The 20,574-nt window shown below is 40.1% G+C and overlaps 1 long non-coding RNA gene and 1 pseudogene across 1 annotated transcript; one reads left to right on the top strand and one right to left on the bottom strand.

Annotated features, from left to right (window-relative positions):
• Positions 1-266: 266 nt before the first annotated feature.
• Positions 267-900, bottom strand: LOC110213645 (ATP synthase peripheral stalk subunit OSCP, mitochondrial pseudogene; annotated as a pseudogene).
• A 9,120-nt stretch (positions 901-10,020) lies between these two features.
• LOC110213646 (uncharacterized) lies at positions 10,021-20,104 on the top strand. The gene is made up of 3 exons (XR_002326076.1): positions 10,021-10,162; positions 13,731-14,065; positions 20,036-20,104. It is a non-coding gene; the product is annotated as an uncharacterized LOC110213646 (long non-coding RNA).
• Positions 20,105-20,574: the final 470 nt, after the last annotated feature.

The following is a 20,574-nucleotide window of genomic DNA, read 5'->3' as shown; positions in this document are numbered from 1 at the left end:
GGTCATCCAGATTCAGGGGCAGTGGTAAGAATTGGCTGAAGGAATAATATATACCTTGTTATTCTAGCCCTGGAAAGCCCCTAAGTCCAGGCTAAATATTCATTTCACTCCTCATGGCTGAGGGTAACCCATTCATTGTCCAAGATTTCAACAAAAAGTTGAACATTGTAATGAAACTCCTTTTTTTTTTAAAAAATTTTCCAAGCACTTTATTGTTTCCACAATTTTTGGAGGTTTCATTGAGGAGCTGTGGAAAAATGTTACTTTCAAACAGCTTCCTTCATAATCCTGCTTAGCTTCTGGATCTTGGTTCTTATAGACATGTCAACATATTTCTCTCCTATATGAACAATCAATCCTCCCATGATTGAAGGGTCAGTCTTAACCTTCATTTTCAGGACTCGACTGAAGTTGTTTAGACCTGTTTTTAATTCTGAAAGAGTTGCATCATCTAAAGTAGATGCAGTAGTAACTGAACACTGTACTTCTGATGCACACTCATCATGGTAGAAAATGCTGAAATGACTCCTGGGGTGTGGTTTACGTGACAGTCTTCAGCAAGTAATTTCATGAGGTTAGCTGTGAGGGGGGAAAATCTTCTCTTTTGTTGTTATATCACTTAGGGTTTTTAATCTTAATAGAATGCTTTATATGGGGATTCCTAATAGAGTCAATCATTTTGGGATCCTTCAAAAGTTTTGTTACTCTGAGCAGCTCCTGAATAACTATCACATCCAGTTTATTCTGCTTAGATGCATCAGAATAAAGAGCAGTGGCGTATTGACCTTCTGGACTATGCATTTGAATTAGAGGTCTAATGAGTTTAGCAAATGGTCTGCCCACTGAAGGGGGGGAGCGGTGTACCTGCTGGAGCATCCCAGATGCATCAGGGGCCGCCATCTTCTCCTGGGGTTGCTGTAGGTCCGTGAAACTCTCTAAAGCAAGAGGCAGTGGGAAGCACTTTACATTTGGAACCTCTGGACCTGTGTGACGTTAGAGAAGTCACAACCTCTTGGGCCTATTTCCTAATTTGTAGTATACATATATATGTATCTATAGTTTTATATATCTATATATTATATTTATGTATACACATACATATCTCTGTATGCATGTGTGTATACACACATATATATTACAGATATAAATGTATGAGATAATATTTATAGAGCTCTTTGTAAATCTTAAAATACTATATAAATGCTAACTATTAAACGGAGGGGTCTATATTGGATGACCTCTAAAATCCCTTCCAGCACGAAATCTATGAAACTATTGGATCCAACCCATCACAACATATGTCTGGTTCTATTTCAGTTGTTTCAGAAGTACATGTCTGTACTGAATAATAATCTGTAATTATAGATTATTCTATAACCAGGATTCCTGGCTCTAAGAGCCCTCCATAGACCCATAGTTGGAATGTACCTCCTCCTCACCTCTTCTCCTTCATAAGGCCCTTCTTCATCACCCAGCTATTATCAACCCTTTTGATGACTCTGGGGGACAGACTGAGGCCAATGACTTTATATTGCTTTGCCTCACTTAAATCCAACTTAATGGCAAATCCAGATATCACCCTTGTGATGTCATTGATCCTCTTCAAGAGGAAGGATGAACAACAACAAGAAAAATGTATCCTCAAATTACTTTGGATTTACTTTTTAATCTGTAGAGAAAGTTAGCTCTGTTGAGGGCAAGGAGTGTTTCCTTTTTCTAGCTCGGTATCCCCAGGGCCTAGCATTGGACACACAGTAGGCACTTAATTAATGCTTGTTGAATGATATAAGTAAAAACAATGCTATAGATAAGCCTTTCATTTATAGGAAACTATCTTTACCAAACTCCAGCAGCCTTTCTAAATTCATTCATTAATTTTCAGTTATTTTAGTAAAAAAAATTTAGACTACTTCCCTAAAATTATGATTAGAAAGACTGCTGAAATTATTTCACCTCCTACAGGAAAAATGATGCCCCTTTTAGAAAACTGTTCAAAATGAGTTGAGTCATTTTCTTGATTTTTTAACCTTCAATTTTCTTTTTTTATTCACCCTCTATTTTCTTTTTTTTTTCCTTAACAGCATTTTATTTTCCCCCCAATTACATGTAAAGATAATTTTCAACATTCATTTTTGTAATATTTTGAGTTCTAAATTTTTCTCCCTATTTCCCTTCTCCCCCTCCTTCCCAAGACAGCAAACAATCTGATATAGGCTATACAGGTATAATCATGTTAAACATATTTCCACATTTATCATGTTGTGGAAGGAGAATCAGAACAAAAGGGAAAAATGACAAGAAAAAAAACAACAACAAAAGAGAAAATAGTATGCTTCAATCTGCATTCAGACTCCATAATTCTTTCTCTGGATGTGGTTAGCATTTTCCATCATGAGTCTTTTGGAATTATCTTGGATCATTGTATTGTTGAGAAGAGCTAAGTCTATCACAATCATCGCATAATGTTGCTGTTACTGTGTTCGATGTTCTCCTGGTTCTGCTCATTTTACTCAGCATCAGTCCATGCAAGTCTTTCTAGGCTTTTCTGAAGTCCACCTGCTCATCATTTCTTATACCACAATATTATTCCATTACATTCATATACCACAACTTGTTCAGCCATTCTTCAATTATTGGCATTTCCTCAATGTCCAGTTCTTTGCCACCACAAAAAGGACTGCTCTAAATATTTCTGTATATGTGTTAACCCTTTATGTTCAAGGCAGTCATTTCTGTCTCTCTTCCTTCAAGGGTTGCTCAGGTCCGACTGAATTATTGAGATATCTGCCTTTCCCTTCAGGGCTAGATTTAGAGAGCATGCTTTATCCTTTAGGAACCCTCTGGGTCTTGGATAGGCCATTTCCAGAACACTGAGGGTGGTAGTTGTGGTGTTCCATCTAACAAGAAATGACCTTGGCAGTCATAGTCCTTGCACCTTCTCACAAATCCTGTAGGACTGAGATGATTGATTCTGCAGTTCTCCTTGGTAAAGCTTGATGGCTAACCTTTTTGATCACATCTGTCAGTTTTATTTAGCACATCAAACCCTTTGACACAGCACGTAAGAAGGAGGAATACATGTATTCTCTTTCCCCTTGGGATGTCTGCATTTTATCTCTAGTTATAAGGCCTCAGTACCTTCTTTCTACTCTCAAGAGTTTATCTTAGTCTCATAAGGGATGGGGACAAAGTGGAAGTAGCCAGTCAGGCTGGAGAAAACAGAGGCAATCAGGATGACAGGATCATCATTTAGACCCAGAAAGTCCTTAGGGGCCATCTACTCCATCTCCACTTCTCTTAATTTCACAGATAAAGAAACCAAGGCTCAGAGAGACTAAATACTCTGCCCAAGGTTATGCAGATAGGTGGCAAAGCTATGAAACCAGGTCCTCTGACTCAATGGGGCAGGCAGTAAGGTGTTGGGTGTTGGGCCTGGAGTTAGGAAGACTCATCTCTGGGAGTTCAAATCTGGGCTCAGAGGCTTACTAGCTGTGTGACCCTAGGCAAGTCACTTAACCTTCTTCGCCTCAGTTTCTTCATGTGTAGAAAGAGCCAGAGAAGAAAATGGCAAATCACTATAGTATCTTTGCCAAGCAAACCCCAAATGGGGTCAGGAAGAGTTGGACGTGACTAAAACAACTGGACAACTGTCAGGACTTCAGACTGCATTGCCATCACTTGCCTCGCAGTGCCAGGATGATATCACATATGAATCTGCCACATTAAAAATAATTTATCCGACCCCTCTCAAGCACAGTTATCAGAAATAATTACTAGCATTTATAAAAGACTTTAATGTTTTCAAAGCACTTCACATAGGCTATTGAGTTTAATCCTAACAACAATTCTGCATTTATCACACATTATGGTGTATTTCTGTTAGCTGATTATGTATAATGTCTTCCTTCCTAGACTATAAGATCAATGAAAGCCAGGGGTTGTCTTTGCCAGAGCAGGGAAAGTGCTCTGCAAACAATAAGTGCTTAATAAATGGTTGGCAGAGTGAATTATTTCGGGTCAGTTTTCATAATGTCAGAAAGCCAGTTGTGATCTTACACTGCTCTGAGAGCTCTGTGGATGAGGCGTCCATCCATCCATCCGTCCATCCCTCAGATCACAGACAGTGGTATAAGGCATGAGAGCGGGATCACAGGATGGCAGGGCTAGACAGGACCAAGATGAAAATCAAGCTTGCCCGCAAATTGTCCTACTGCAGGCCTTGTGCCATCTGCTGGTCATGGGAGTTAGAGCATTGATTTCAACACACAATCCCAGAACTTTCTAAGTTGGAAAGGACCTTCTAGGCATATCTACAGCAAGGATTCTTAGCACTTTTTCTGGGAGTGACAATATATATGTAAATCAGTATTTACAATATCCATACAGAATGGATGGGAGACAATTTTAGAGGGAAAGGCCTTCTTGGGCCAAATTTTAAAAGAAGCCAGGGACTCTAAGAGGTAATGATTAGAAGGGAGAGTATTCTGGTAGTGGTATACTGGTAAATATTTAACAACTAGCTCTCCAGGAAAAATGTACATATGGCACACTTTTCAGTTTAATCTGAGTTATTAATATCACTTTCTCCATCACTTATCTAAATCAACAAAACAATAAATCAAGTCCTGATTTGTGGCATTTGCTGCTTTCTGAGGTGTAAATGCTCACATTGAAACTTTAACAATTGGCTCTCAGGAATTGGTTTGAGCTGGCTCCTCCACGCCCCTGACTGTGGGAGTGGGGAACAGTCCATTCAAAGTCATGGACCTGGGAGATGGAGCCAGTATGTGTCAGAGGTGGTATATATATGTCTATATATAATATATTCCCAACCGTGAGAGGCATCATGGCTTAGAGGGTAGAGTGGCACTCTTGGAGGCAGAAAGCCACTTCTAATACATACTGATTGTGTGATTCTGGAAAACCTCCCCATGCTCTGGACAACTCTAGAAGACTCTAAGTTATAAAGAAGGTACCAACCTACATGGGCAGAAGGAATTTCCTCATTCAAGTTTCCCTATATCATTGAAATCACCAGTCTAATCCCAAACTAGATACAAATGCGTACATAGATGTATGTATACATGCATATGTATATTCATATATACACATACATGCATATGTATATACATACACATATATGTGTATAATTTTTATATAGTCAGTTAACCAGCATTTATTATGTACCAGGCATTGTTCTAAGAACCGGGGGTTCAAAGACAGGCAAAAAAACTTGAAAACCCATCCCCTGCCCTCAAGAAGCTCATAGTCTAAGGGGGGAGATCACATGGCAACAACTATGTAAAAACAAGATATGTTGACATATTGATATCCATATAAATATATATGTATATGTATTTATATACATATACATAATTTTGCTAAATATATATGTATATATATAAATTCTAGGGGTGATCTCAGAGGAAAGGCACAGGATAAAGGAATGGGAGAAGCTTCTTGCAGAAGGTAGGATTTTAGCTGAGACTTGAAGGAAGCCAGGGAAGCTAGGAGGTAGAGATGAGGAAGGAGAGTGTTTCTAGCATGAGGTACAGACAGGGAAAATGCCCATATTTGGGAGGTGGGGCGATATGGATGAGACAGAGCAAAGGACACATGGTGCAATGGATAGAAAGGTCTTGGAACCAGGAAAAACTGGGTTCAAGTTCTACCTGTGACCTATCCTGGCCACGTGATCCTTGGCAAGTCACATAACATCTCAGTGTTCTTGACAACTTTCTATGACTGTGAACTGCTGAGAAGGGGCTGACCTGCTGGGTTTGGGAGTTTCCTCACTAGGGACTTTCCGACACTAATGAAGTCATACATGTGAACCAAAAAATTACCCACCCAACCCTGCAAATCTCATATTTATATACATTAATACATGTATCAGTATTTTTAAAATTATTTAATATTTTATCTTTTCCTCAATTATATGTAAAAACAATTTTTAACATTTAAAAAATTTTGAGTTCCATATTCTCTTCCTCTCTTTCTTCCCTCCTCCTTTGATGAGAAGGCAAGCAATTTAATATAGGTTATATGTTACTTTTATTATCTAATCTGATAGAGGAATTTCCCCAATTAAACATTCCCTAAGTTTACTCACAGATCTTTCCTATTATTTTGGTCATGCATATATATATATATATATATAGTTTTAAGCTTGAATAACTAAAAACTGTACTGACTTTTATATGTGTGTATATGCAGTCTATTGAATTAAATATGTGCATATGACTATAAATTTATGTTCTATAACATGTACACAAACCATAAATGTTCTCATAATATTGACTTCTACAAGTATTTATTAAAGGGCTATTATTCACCAAGTATTATGCCAGGCATTGAGGATGCAGAGACAAAAATGAGACAGTCTCTCCCCTCAGAGAGCTTACAGTCTTCTGAGTTCATGACAAGACTTATTTATTTCTGAGACCACCTTATGGTCCTCCAAAAAACTCCTTTGCATGGAGCCCAAGACAAGCCTGCTATATCACAAGCTCCCTTAAATGAGAGAATATTGTTCTATTATGGGTGAAAGTATGTGACTCTATCTTGAGGAGATCAGTCAATAAACATTTATTAAGTGTCAGGAACTGTGCTAACTATTGGGGTTACCAAGAAAGGCAAAAGACTGCCTTTGTTCTCAAAGAACTCATGGTGTAATGGTGGAGGCAGCTTGTTAGCAGGTATTTGCAAAGGAATTATAGACAGGATAAATTGTAAATAATTAACTGAGGGAAGGAACTACTATTGAGGCAGATCTGGAAGGGCTTCCTGAAGCATCACAAAGTTCTTCATAAACTAACATAAATGAAATCACACTCAACTTACCTTGCAGGTCACCTGTGAAGACAAGACATAATCATTATACTGTCATTCTGATCCCCAAGCTCTCTCCAAACCTTGTAGCAGAGGATTATTGGCATCACTGGGATCATAGGGGGAAAAAGATAGAGTCAGACAAGGTGTATGTTCTCTCTTTGGTCAGGCCCATTCCCCATAAAATTCCAAAGGTTCCAGGTTCCAGCTGCTGGTATTGATGGTGGTACCAAGAGAAAAAGAAGGTTGGGTTGGGAAAGTAGTAGAGTAAGTAGAGGGGCACAGGACGGCAGCTTTTCTTTTCTTTTTTTTTTTAGGCAATTGGGGTTAAGTGACTTGCCCAGGGTCACCCAGCTAGTAAGTGTCAAGTGTTTGGTCTGAGGCAGGGTTTGAACTCAGGTCCTCCTGACTTCAGGGCCAGTGCTCTATCCACTGTGCCACCTAGCTGCCCCTGATGGGAGTTTTTAATGTCTGGGGTTTGATTTTAATAAGGTGTTCATGAACTTAAACTTTTTTTAGAAAAGGAAGGTGAGAAAATATTCATAGATTTCCAAAGATTAAACTTGCTGCTACCCCCCCAAAAAAAAAGCTGGTGGGGGAAGAGTACCCAGATCAGTTTCTGTCATAAATAACTAGAAGTTCAACTTTATATAAAATGAATTCAGTTTAATTCAGCTTACTTCTGTAGCTCGTTGTGTGCTGGGCACCTGGGTAGCTCAGGGAGCTATAAAAATCAGATAAGACAGAGCTCAGATTTTTAATCAGTTCAATTCAACAAACATCTGTCAAACACATCCCCTACGGTGCACAGCACACTCTGGTAGGCACTGTGGGAGGTATAGCCATGGTGAAAGTTTGGGAAGAGTCCAAGGAATCAATGCAAGGGACCCAGAATGAGCAATTAGAGAGGCAAGAGGTGAAGCCACAAGGGGGCGCTGTCAATGAATTTGGGTAAGGACGGAATGACTATCCAGTAAGAGAGTGAGCTCAGCATTGTCAAAAACTGCAGCGTTAAGACCAATGAGGAATGAGAAAAGATCATCAGATTGGATGGTTGAGTGACCTGAAATGTGCCCCTGTAGAGTAATGGGGATGAATGGAAGCCAAATTACATTGGCGCAAATAAAGCAGAGATGAGGAAGGGGAGATGACAGGTATAGACATTAAAACTGGACTGTATTTGCGCAGTGATTGGAAGGTATTAAAACTCACTGTTGAGAGCTGTCCTCTCCTAACATCTAAAATTCATTCATTTGTGGAAAATTATGAAAAAAAGAACTGTCTTTGATCATTTAGCTAACTGAACATGAAGGCACTACTTTGTGGGTGTGTTCTTGGGGGGAAGGGAAAGCAGGATTTATCCATCTCTCATTTAACCATTTTTTAAAATGTCTCTTTCAATATCATGCCTCAACTCTCTCCTGCCCTGCATCTAGAATTTGGAGGCTGAAATGTGTTTGGGGGAGCTTTGAGAAACCTTTCAAGAATTTCTGGCTAAGTCACCAAGGATTCTACTTTGAGAGACATGCTATGAGACTCTGGATTCAGAATCTGGGGTCACTGAATGCTTGCTAGGGGATTTTTTCCACTGGATTAGAATCTAAGGCAAAATAAACAAGATGAAGGAAGAAAGGCATACAGGGTTATTAGGGAAATCTCTCAGAAGACTATAGATAAACTGGCCATTTGTAAGAACAATGAGCTACCTGTGTGCTCCACTGGAATCCACACAATGTCAAGAAATTGAGAAGGCCCACAGTACATGGAGTGCTTCCCTCTCCCCACCAATCCACATGATGGGTTTATAATCATAGACAGGCACAGGTGGGTTGCATTCTATATATGTGATGGGAGGACCTACATTAGTAACATCAGAGATCTATTGCTGTAATGTAGCAAAGGAAAAAAATCTTCCAGTTCTGTATTGGTCTTTGTACATAAGTTTCTCTCAGAAGGTTAGAGCCCAAACAATCATTGGTTTTTATTTTCCTTTTTTTTTAAAAAAAAATCTTATTTCTTTATTCTGAATCTAGCAAACTCCAAAATGGAACATTTCCATATACAAAATAGAATAGAAAAAAAGAGGATTGTATGCAAAATCACAAATCTCTTGTGTATGGTTTACTTTTTTTTTTTTAAAGTACATAATTAATTCAACATGTTACTTTCAAAGCTGTCTTGCTTGTCTGGATTTCCTTCTAAACTTCCTTCTGTTCCTTCCTGCGCATTTAAAAAATGCTTCAGGAGACATACTTCTCTTGGATGAAATGGCACATCCTTCAAACTCCAAGTTGGGGTGCTCTTCAGCTTTTTTGTATCATGGACCATTTGGGCAATCTCATAATGCCTGTGGATCCCTTCTCAGAATGTTTTAAAATTGTATTCAGTTGTTTCAGTCATGTCTGATTCTTTGTGACCCCATTTGGGGTTTTCTTGGCAAAGATGTTGGAGCGGTTTGTCCATTTCCTTCTCCAGCTCATTTTAAAGATGAGGAAACTGAGGCAAACAGGGTTAAGTGACTTGCCCTGGGTCATACAGCTAGTAAGTGATGGAAGTTGGATTTGAAATCGATTGTATGGAATTATACCCATTAAAGAATTTTTAAAAACAAGATCATGGACCCCTGATTAAGAACTCTTGTTCTAAGTAGAAATGAAATTAGATGAAAAGCTTTAAATGGTAGTACTTACAGATTTTTAAGCTGGAGAGAGAATTTAGTGAGGCAAAAGGTATACTGCCAATAGAATCAGAGTATGTGAGTTCAAACCTCATCTCTGAGGCTTACTTCTTTCATCAGCTTTGGGCATCTAACTTCATCTTTCTGAGCCTCAGTTTCCTCATCTGTAAAAGGAAGGGTCTGGATTAGAAAGGCTCTGACTGAGGTCCCTTCTAGTTCTAAATCATTTATCTGTTATCTTAGCTATATTTTCTCGGAACACTTAGAGCATAAGGTGAAAGTGATTTAAAAAAATATGCTTTTGGTTGGCAGCAGATTGAATGAAGGTGACCCTGGATTTTTCTTTCTTGACTGTTTGTTCAAACCTTTCTCTTTAAAAATTCCTCCAATGGGTTGATGCAGAACCAGTGAGATTAAAACACGTTTCACCCACCTCACTCAACCAGCTCGCTGAGTTTATGATTGACTAGTTGCCCAGTTTGCTTATTGAATGTCCTGGTTTTCCGGTGCACCCCAACCCATGGAAGTGGATTGGTGAGGAAAGCCCTGTAATGGGACAAAGGCCAACACACCACCCTGCCTGGGAACTCCTTCCTCTGTCTCATGGCTGATCTCAGGAGGATCCTTTCTGAGCTGACTCAGAGATTTTTATTGGTAAGTCTGGAACCAGGAGGGACCAGGCACCTTTACGCTATTCAATAGAATAAGATTGATTTAGTCCTGATTCGGCCAGGTTTTCTTTTGGGATTGCTGATTTGGGGTCTGCTTCTGTTACAATAGTGAGAGTGAATAGCTGTGAATGAACTGTGGATGTTGCGTTGATTTGGAGGGTTTCTTTTTAACCATCCTTAAGGAAAAATGAAAGGCAGTGTGGTATAATGGATACTGCTCGAGAGCAAGCCTTGGAGTCAAAATGACCTGAATTCTAGTCCTCTCTCTGACATATACTGACTCTGTGACCCTGGGCAAATCACTTAACCCCTTTGGGTCCCCAAGTAACTCTCAAAGACTTTAAACTGCAGAGCAGGTGGTGATCTGCATTGGTGGAGGGAATCTACTGGTCTGAAGTTCCATATAGAAATGTAATCACAGGACTGGTCCTAAAAAAGGTGAAATTATATAGTAATAAACTGCTACATATCTTGATTTTCAAAATGTTTTGAAGGAGGAGTATAAGAGGTAATAAAGAAAATGTAAATTCAGGAAAAGAAACTGGACATATGTATGAATATATTCTGTAATGTAATAGGCATACACATGTGCAAATTTATATGTATGTGCACAATATGTATACATGTGTGTTCAAATGTACACGTTATATACATATACATGTTTATATAAATTTTGCCTTAATTAGGTGATAACTCTGAAATGGGCAATTAGTATTATTAGCAATTCATGAAAGATAGTATGGTATGTTGGGAAGAAATGCTGGGTTTGGAGTGTGAGAATCTGGATGCAAATTCCAGCTCTGTTACTTGTTACCTGTGTGACCGTGTGTAGTAATTCACCTCCCTGGGCCTTAGTTTTCTCTTCAGAAATAAAAGGAGGAGATTGGACAAGATGGCCTTCATTATCTTTTCCAGCTCTAATTCTGTGATCGCTAAAATTCTGGTGTTTTGGAAAATGTGACATAAAGGCCTGAAAAATAAAGTTCCCTGGAGGAGGTTACTTCCCTCTGGGTCTCAATTTTCCCAGCTATAAGTTGAAGTTAGTAGACTAACTGGTTAATTGAAGGGCTAGCCTAGCTGATACCTAAGGTTTCTTCCAACTTTGTTGACCTGTTTCCATAAGAAGTTATTGCTGCTCAGTTGTTTTTCAGTCGTATCCAACTTTTTGTGACCCCATTTGGGGTTTTCTTGGCAAAGATGTTGGAGCGGTTTGTCCATTTCCTTCTCCAGCTCATTTTAAAGATGAGGAAACTGAGGCAAACAGGGTTAAGTGACTTGCCCAGGGTCATACAGATGGCAAGTGTCAGACGCCAGATTTGAACTCAAGAAGAGGAGTCTTTTTGATTCCAGGTCTGATGCTCTATCCATTTGCACCACTTATCTGCCTTTCCGTAAGGTACCTGAATTGATTTCAGCAGGTACAGCCTTCTACTAATGGGTCACTTGGAAATCAAAACTTATTTGCCAATAGTATCAGAACAGAGAAGAAAGCCATCAAAGATGCTTTTGCAGTGAAGTTGGGAAAACTCATTAGGTCTTCCCGTCTGATTTGAGAAAATTAGAGGCTGGAAAACAGAAGGAAAAATACAGAAATGAGGCTCAAGATGGAGTCTATATACCAAGGGTTCTGAGGTAGTTGGTGCTTAGGGTTCCTGCCTGTTTCAATTTGTTTCATTATTATCCCCAGTACTTAAACAAAGAGGGGCAGCTAGATGGTACAGTGGGTAGAACACAGGGCTTAGAGTCAGAAAGACTCACCTTCCTGAGTTCAAATCCAGCCTCAGATACTTACTGGCTGTGTGACTCTGGGCAAATAACCTACCCCTGTTTGCCTCCATTTCCTCACCTGTAAAATGAGCTGGAGAAGGAAATGGAAAGTCCCTTCAGTATCTTTACCAAGAAAACCACCAAAAAGAGGTCACAAAGAGCCAGACATGACTAAACGGTTGAACAACAACTTGCACAAAGATGCCAGTTGTCTTTAGCAAGTGGCAATTTCTCAAACAGATACCTGAAAAGAGCCTCTCCTAAAGAGTTCTGGGAGCCACCTTGAAGTATCCAATTGTTAAGTCTTCCATGTGAGCATTTACATCTCAGAAATCAGCAAAGGCTACAAATCAGGGCTTGATTTGTTGTTCTATTGATTATTTAGACTTAAGAAAGGAACAGAGAGTGTTAATAATGCAGATTAAACTTAAAAGTGTGTCCAGCATACATTTCCCCTGCCCAGAAAGCTGGTTGTTAAATATTTAACAGCATGCCCTTGAGTTCTCCTATCTTATATTTGTGACAGTTGAGTTTTGAAACCCAACCATAAAAACTTTGCATTTATTCATCTTAAATTTTACTTAATTTTATTCTGCCTGGCAACCTAGCCTGTCAAGATCTTTGTGTATTCTGCCCACCTTATCAAAGTGTCAACCATCCTTCCTTACTTTGTGTTACCTACAGATTTAATAAACATGTCATGTACACCTTTATTCAAGTCATAAATGAAAATACCAAACAGCACAAGGCCAAGAACAGATCACTGGGGTACTCCACTGGAAATATCCAAATTGACATCAAACCATTAATGAGTATTCTTTGGGTCTGGTCATTTTACAGATGACTAAACTGAGGGTCTAGTGCCATTTAACCAGGTCTGAATCTACCCAATCTACTGCTATCTAGCTCACATGTCCCTCGATTCCTAAGAATTTCATGACAGACTCTCTCAAACCAGACCCAGAGGAGCTATACTTGCAGTATTTCCCTCTTCTTCCAAATGAAATTTGGTTAGTCTGGTATGACTTGTTCTTGATGAAGTCATGCTGACTCTGTGATCACTGCTTTCTTTTCTAGATAACACTTTATATAATTATACATTCTAGAATTTTGTCAGAAATGAAAGTCAAGCCCATTGGCCTATGGTTTACAGATTTCCTTCTCTTTCCTTTTTGGAAGTCAGCACATTTGACGTTCTCTAAGATTACAGTGTGGTTGCCTTTCTATGCAATCTTTCTTTAAAAAATTTTATTGATATCTTTTGTTTTCATTTCACCTGTATTTCTGAATATATTTCTTCTTTCTTCCCTTCCCAGTTAGCCGTCTCATTCAGCAAAAAATTTTTTTAAAAAAATTTAATTATTTCAGCAAAACCAAATAACACATGAATCAAAATCTAGTGCTTAATAGTGCCTGGCATATAGTAGGCACTTAATACATGTTTTGGGGCAGGTAGGTGGTGCAGTGGCTATAGTGCCATACCTGGCCTCATCTTCCTGAATTCATATCTGGCCTCAGACACATAATAACTATGTGACCCTGGGCAAGTCACTTAGACCTGTTTACCTCAGTTTCCTCATCTGTAAAATGAGCTAGAGAAGGAAATAGCAAGCCACTTCTGTATCTTTGCCAAGAAAACCCCAAAAGAGCTGACAAAGAGTTGGATATGACTGAAACAACTGAACAACAATAAATGTGTATTGAGTAATTGATCTAAACTGACTGGGTTTGCAACATTCTGCACTGATAGTCCCCTGTCTCTGGTTTTCACTTTTTCTTCCTAGGATTACTTTTCCATCTGATCCAGGGGCAGAGACACTGAGACTTTCTTGACACCCTCCTCAGAGTGATTTATAGCCTGGGACCAGTGGCCAGTTGAATTTCCCTGGTATGGCTCAGTGGAGGACCGGGGCATAACTCAGCCACATCCATCACTAATCATGATTCAGTCTGCTGGCTTTCTTGATGATGCTATCTAGAGAAGGCAGCTGATACAGACAGTAATCGGCACTGGCAGCTGGCAGAAGGAGGGAGCAGCAGTCGTCTCTGTCCTCAAGAAATCCTTCTACCAAGGGAAGTTCTGCACAACTGTGCTCAGCTGGAAGAAGATGAGGCCAAGGTAGGAATCTAAGAATTCCCTTCTGCTTTTTAATGGTAGTAAATAAAATAGCTAGGTCATTGCAAAAATCCCCAGTGCACTTGGCCATGTAGTGAAAATAGAACCACCAAGCTAATAAGGCTCTCAAAATGAACATGGCTCATAGAGTGCTTAGAGATCAAATAGTACAGTCCACTCATCTTCTAGATGAGGGGGTTGTGGCCAGAGAAGTAAAGAGACTCGAATAAGGCGACATAAGAAATGTAAAATCAATATATTCATACATCAAAGATCCAAGCGGTAGCATGGTGCAGTGAGAAAAACAATGCATTTGGTGGCAGAAGACCTGGGTTCAAATCCTGCCTCTCTTAGTACCTGAGAGGCCTTGTCATACACAACCTCTCAATCCCTGTAAAATGCGTAGATTGGACTAGACAGAACTGGAAGGGACCTTGTTGTTCATCCTTTGTTTTCAAAGAGGGCCAAGGCCATCACTGTCTTGACTTGTGTGTGAATTGGATTTAAGTGAGGCAGAGTTGTACAAAGTCATCAACCTCACTCTCTCTTGGGTCATTGAAGTCCAGTGGCAGGACAAAAGCCAGAATGACTGGCGATGGCCCAGGCTGCCGTGGATGACCTTGGCATCTTTGAGGTCTGACCACGCTCTAAGCACCCCTTAGCTCCTGCTTCAGCTGCCTTGATGGCCATTGGAACAAATAGTTCTCATCTGCCTATTCTGCTGGGAGAAGTCTTCACATCCTCGGGGTAGATGTCTCCCTGACTCACCGACAAGTTTGAGGCCTGTCTGTTACCCTCAACCTGATTTAGCCTGTCTGCTGAGATGGTACTGGAGTGCGGCCTCTGCGCGTGCTGCAGCTTCTTGGAACCGTGGGTGAGAATTGGATGAAGGTGGACTCCAAAGGTAGATGAGCATCCCTGAAAAGGGCTCAGCAAGCCCTCGCCTCAGAGGTGCTACTCCTCCCTGAACACCCCATGCAGCCCAGAGGAGACTTTACAATCTACATGATCCCGTGATTCTGTAACTATAATCCACCAAAGACCACAGCCGCCAGTTGCTGATCACTTGGTAGATGAATCTTACAGACTTGCTGGAAGCTCAGAATGGTTGAAGTGACTTAGAATCGCCAATGTAGAGTTACAAGGGACCTTAGAGGTCCAAACTCCCTCCTCAGTTTACTGATGGACAAGGGAAGGTCACAGAGGTAGAAAGTGGCAGATCTGAGATTTCTGAGGCGTATCCAGAAAATACACATGGGCAGCCATGAAGGCAGCCTACTGACTGAGGTTCTACATCCCTTAGTCTTCAGGCTCTATTTCCTAGGACGTTGCTGGAAGAGAAACAAGAAACGATCAGAAGAAACTTAAGGCTTCTTTTAGGTGATGAAGTCGTCCAATTCGGCTGCAGAAGAGGGTGTGTGTAGGGCAGTAACACAAGATAAAACTGGAAAGGGGCTGGGTAGAGGGTAGAGGGCCTCAAATACTGTGCCAACACAGCCACCACCCTAGTTCAGGCCCTATTACTTCTTGCCTAGCCAATGCAGTGCCTTCCTGATTGGTCTCCCAGCCTCAAATGCCTTCCTGCTCCCAAATATAACCTACCAAAGTGATCTTCCTAAAGCTCAGATTTGACCTTGTCCCTCCCCTGTTCTGTAACTTTCTCTTAACTCTAGGATCTAATATGAACCCCTCTGTTGGGCATCTAAAGCCCTTTCCAGCCTGGTTCCAACCTGTCTCTCTAGGCTCATTACTCATTGCTCTTCTCTATGAACACGACAGTTCAGCTAAGTGGGCCTTCTTCCTGTCGCTTAGGTGTGACCCTTCATTTTCTACCTTTGTATTTTTGTACTGTTCTGTCCCCCCTGCCTGAAATGTACTCACTCCTCACCTCTACCTTTTAAGACGATTTGTTTCATTCAAGTTCCGTTCAAGCATTACCTATATAAAGCCTTTCCTGATTCCCTCAGCTATTAATGCCTGGCTCCCCAAATCAGCTTGTATGTATTTTGTCTATACGCACACGTACTTTCACATACATGTATGTAGGTATGTAAGCATGTATGTATGAGTGGGTGTATATGTATATATGCGTGTTATAAACACACACATACACACACACAGATTGTCTCTCTAGCTAGACTGTAAGAACGACCCGTCTTTTTAACCCCAACATCTGGCACAGGGTCTGCATTTAGGGATAGGGATGAGAACAGGGATTTCAATGTCTTGAGGAACTCCCAGGTAAGTGCGGGTCTAGCAGTGCAGGTCATCACTTTTTCTGAAATGTATAACCTTGGAGAGCTGCCTGGAATACTGAGAGGTTAAGTGACTTGTCCAGGGTCGCATAGCCAGCATATGTCAGACTGGGACTTGAACCCATATCCTCTTGGCTTTGAGGCAGGTGCTCTCTATCCACTAAGCCTCCCTGCCTCAGAAAGCAGCTAGGAGGGGATTAATAAAGGCTTGTTGAATGATTGAACCTAAGGAGTTTGGGCTTTATTTTATAGGCACATATTTCTTTAGTAAATAGGAATGAGAATCTCAGATATTAATGAACGTTGCTCAAGATCCAAATGCTTATATAATTCTATTCTTCCTCCTATTTTAGTATGGAAATGGGAGAGGATAGAAGGGAAGATGGAAGACTGCAAGAATGTTGTTTTGGTTTTAGGGGAGAGTTTTTGTTTGTTTTTTAAACACAGATGAGTTTAATTCATCAGAGGGTGCAGGCTTTTATGGTAGAATGGAAGCCCCATAAGGGCAGGAATGGTCTCATTTTGTTGTAGTATCTCCGGGGTCTAGCATGATACCCAGCTTTTAACAGGCAGTTAATAATAATCAGGGGGTGGATTTGGAGAACAATGTCACAGCTTCAATCTTATGCCCACGCCCACAGGATTAGTTCCTGCCATTTTCTCAAGACCTCATTATTCAACATTTCATCTGTTGCCATTCAGGGGCCTGCTGTGTCTAATGTATTGTAAGCTGAGAATGTTCCAGTTAGCTGGCATCTCAGCTCCATTTTGAAATATAATTTGAAACATCTAGGAATACATCAAAGACATATTAAATCCACCCACAAGAAACGTGTTGGAAGGGTAAGGTTCCAAGGCATTTCTCCAATATACACTGATCTCACAGGCCCCTGTGTCCGAACTATTTGAGGAGTCAGTGAATTGAGCCCCTGACTTTAAAATTAGAAAACGCGGTTTCAAATCCCATTTCTGATATTTACTTCCCGTGTGGCTTTGGCAAGTCATTAAACCTCATTGTGCCTCAGTTTCTTTCTCTGTAAAATGAGGGGATTGGACTAGATTGACCTCTAAGATCATTTTTATTTTGGTGAGGCAATTGGGGTTAAGAGACTTGCCCAGGGTCACTTAGCTAGGAAGTGGTAAGTGTCTGAGGCTAGATTTGAACTCGTGGGGTGGGTGCTCTATCCACTGTGCCACCTAGCTGCCCCTCAAAGGTTGTTTTCAGATCTAGCTCTGGTTCTTGATCCTATTACCTCTCCAAGTCTGGGCATTCCGGGGATTTAATCTGGTTTTGAGGATAGTTACTTTTCTGTACTTGGAACACAGCCCTGATTTGTCAATATTCATCTTGAGGGGCTTTCTGAAGTTCTTCTCTCTTTGAAAAAAGATACTGATATTGAGAGTGGTGAGCTGGCTTCCTAGCCAGTGGTTTGGGGGCATGTGGCATGGGAGAGGGCAGAAGCGAAGATGAACCAGAAGATGTTTCCTTCCTTCTGATTTCAGGCGCTCGTCCACCTGCCTGACTTTGCTCACGAGCCCTGGCTTTTTGCTGGCCAGCATCACGTAAAGGTCCATACTGTCCTGCTTTTTTGGTGAGGTAATCACAAATAAATGGCCCCTGCCAGGCAAGTGGTATCAGCGAGACTCAGAGCATTTTGCAAATATTAATAAATGATAAGAAGCGGGTTTATTGCTATGAATAAATCAGGAAGAACTTTCTGTGTCAGTAGCTTAATTGCTCCTTTCCCTCCTCTCATCAAAGTTAAGGGGAAGGGATTTGCCTCCCTTTTCTTTTAGGCATTTCCTTACCACCTTTCCTGCACCACTGGCACAGATGGTGGAAACCAGCTGACTTCATGTCTAACCAGCTTACATAATCTAGCCCCATTGTGGGGACGAGACCAGTGGGGTTTTTTTCCAGTGAGGCTTGCTGGTTGTGTGACCTGATTTCTGAGGATCCATGTTCACCACATGGTCAGCCATGTCTCCTGAGAGTCCCCATCTTTCCACCCAAAGACAAGGAAGGCAAGGAAGTTAATTGGCCGGGTAGGGTAAGTGCTGCTATTTCTGGAAGCTCTGTGAAAAGTGTTGCTGTTGCAAGAACAAGTCTCTGGGCCAGCAGTTCTCAAAGTATGGTCTGGGGACTTCTGAGCTCCACAATACTTTTTCAAGGGGTCTATGAGGTCAAAACTACTTTTATAATAGCTCTAAGACATTTTAATTTCTTTTTTAAATAATATTTTATTTTTTTCCCCAAATTACATGTAAAAACAATTTTCTAACATTCATTTTTTAAAAAGTTTTGAGTTCCAAATTCTTTTCTCCTTCCCTGCCCTCTCCCCTTTTTGAGATAGTAAATAATCTGATATAGGTTATGCATGTGCAATCATGTAAAACATTTGCTTTTTAACATATTATATATCAAGAGATATACATAGACAAAAAGTCTTTGTGTGGAGGGGATCCTCAATAATTTTTAAGAGTCTAAAAGACTGAAAGTTTTGAAAGCTGCTTGCCCAAGGCAATTCTTTGCTTTATTTGTTTTTAAATTTTTATTGATTTTTATTCTGAACTTAATAAACACCAAATAAAATGAACATTTCCATATACAAAGTAAAACAGCAAAAGAGGCATTGCATGAATTTTTTTTCAAGTGAAACATTCTCTTTTTTATGTGAAACTTCACATTTTCCTTTTCAGCATAAAATAAATTCAACATATAACTTTCAAAGTTGACTTATTTATCCTCATTTCCTTCTGGCTTTCCTTCTGCCCTCTTCTGTGCATTTTTAAAAACATGTTTCAATAAAAAATTGTTTTTCTTCTTTTTTAAATTTTAAATTTTATAATTTATTTTAACATTCATTTTTAAAAATTTTGAATTCCCTCTCTCCAGCTCCTCCCCACCCATTGAGAAGGCTTGCAATATTGTATCAATTACACACATGAAATCACACAAAACATATTCCCATATTAGTTGTATTGCAAAAAAAAATGCAAGAAAAAAGAAAATGAGAAAATTATACTTCAATTTGCACTTGAAGTTCATCTGTTCTCTCTCTGGAGGTGGATAGCATTTTTCATCATAAGTCCTTCAGAACTGTCTTGGAGAGTTGTATTGTAAATCGTTGACAGCTGATCATTGTTTTTTCTTCTTTTTCTACAACCCTATTACTGACTTCCCTTTATTCCCCTCCCATTAGAAAAAAAAAAGAAAAGAAACCAAAACAAACCTCTTGTAACAAATTCACGTGGTCAAAAATATCCCAAACTCCACAATTATCGTCTATGAAAATATATGTCTCATTCTGTACCTTAAATCTCTTACCTGTATGTCTGGAGGTGGTAGCATACTTTAATCATTAATCCTATAGTATTGAGTTTGGTCACTGCACTGATCAGAATTCGTTTGTGTGTTTGTTTTTTTGTGAGGCAATTGGGGTTAAGTGACTTTCCCAGAGTCACACAGATAGTGAGTATTATGTGTCTGAGGCTGGATTTGAACTTGGGTCCTTTTGACTCCAGGGTCAGTGCTCCCTACTGATCAGAATTCTTAAGTCTTTCAAAGTTGTTTTTATTGTATAAATTGTTCTCTAGGTTCACTTCTCTCTGAATCAGTGCACCTAAGTCTTCCCAAGTTTCTCTGAAATCATCCATTTCATCATTTCTTAGCATGTATTAAATTTGCTGTTATATTCACAAATGATCTCACCTACAGGGTTGACAAACCATCCTGACTGAAGCAGACAGAAACCCGGAGGGAGAGACAGGAGGTATCCTATACCAGGCAAGTCAAACCTTTGTCTTCTCAGACCTAGATAGAAACAGTCCAGTACCTAAATCCATGAGCCTTGGGAATAGCAGTACCTCCCAGACCACCAGTCCTGCTTCCAGCTCAGCCGCCACAATCATAACACAGGACAGTAAGTCCTATGGAGAAGTGGTCACCCATCCATACTAACTACCAGTCGATTGTCACCTATGGGGAAGAAAAGCTAGCCTAGCTTAAGTAGTAAGATCGCCTGAGAGATAGGAGTTGTTATGGGCCAGACAAGTCAAATCACCACTACTTGCTCAATTTCCAAATCCCCTAAGACCATGATGGAGATAATTAAGGACCCTGAACCCAATAGCCTTGGAACAGCAATACCCTCCAGATCACTGGTCCAATTTCAATCTCAGTCCTTACAACCATAATTAAAGGAGGTCTCATTGTGGAGAAAGGGTCTACATTCCTTGCCACCACCAATACCTACT

This window comes from Phascolarctos cinereus, unplaced genomic scaffold (genome assembly GCF_003287225.1).
Source record: "Phascolarctos cinereus isolate Bilbo 61053 unplaced genomic scaffold, phaCin_HiC Scaffold_9;HRSCAF=440, whole genome shotgun sequence".
NCBI lineage: Eukaryota > Metazoa > Chordata > Mammalia > Diprotodontia > Phascolarctidae > Phascolarctos > Phascolarctos cinereus.
Note: the sequence above shows the minus strand (reverse complement) of the source record. Positions and strands in the feature narration are given on the sequence as shown.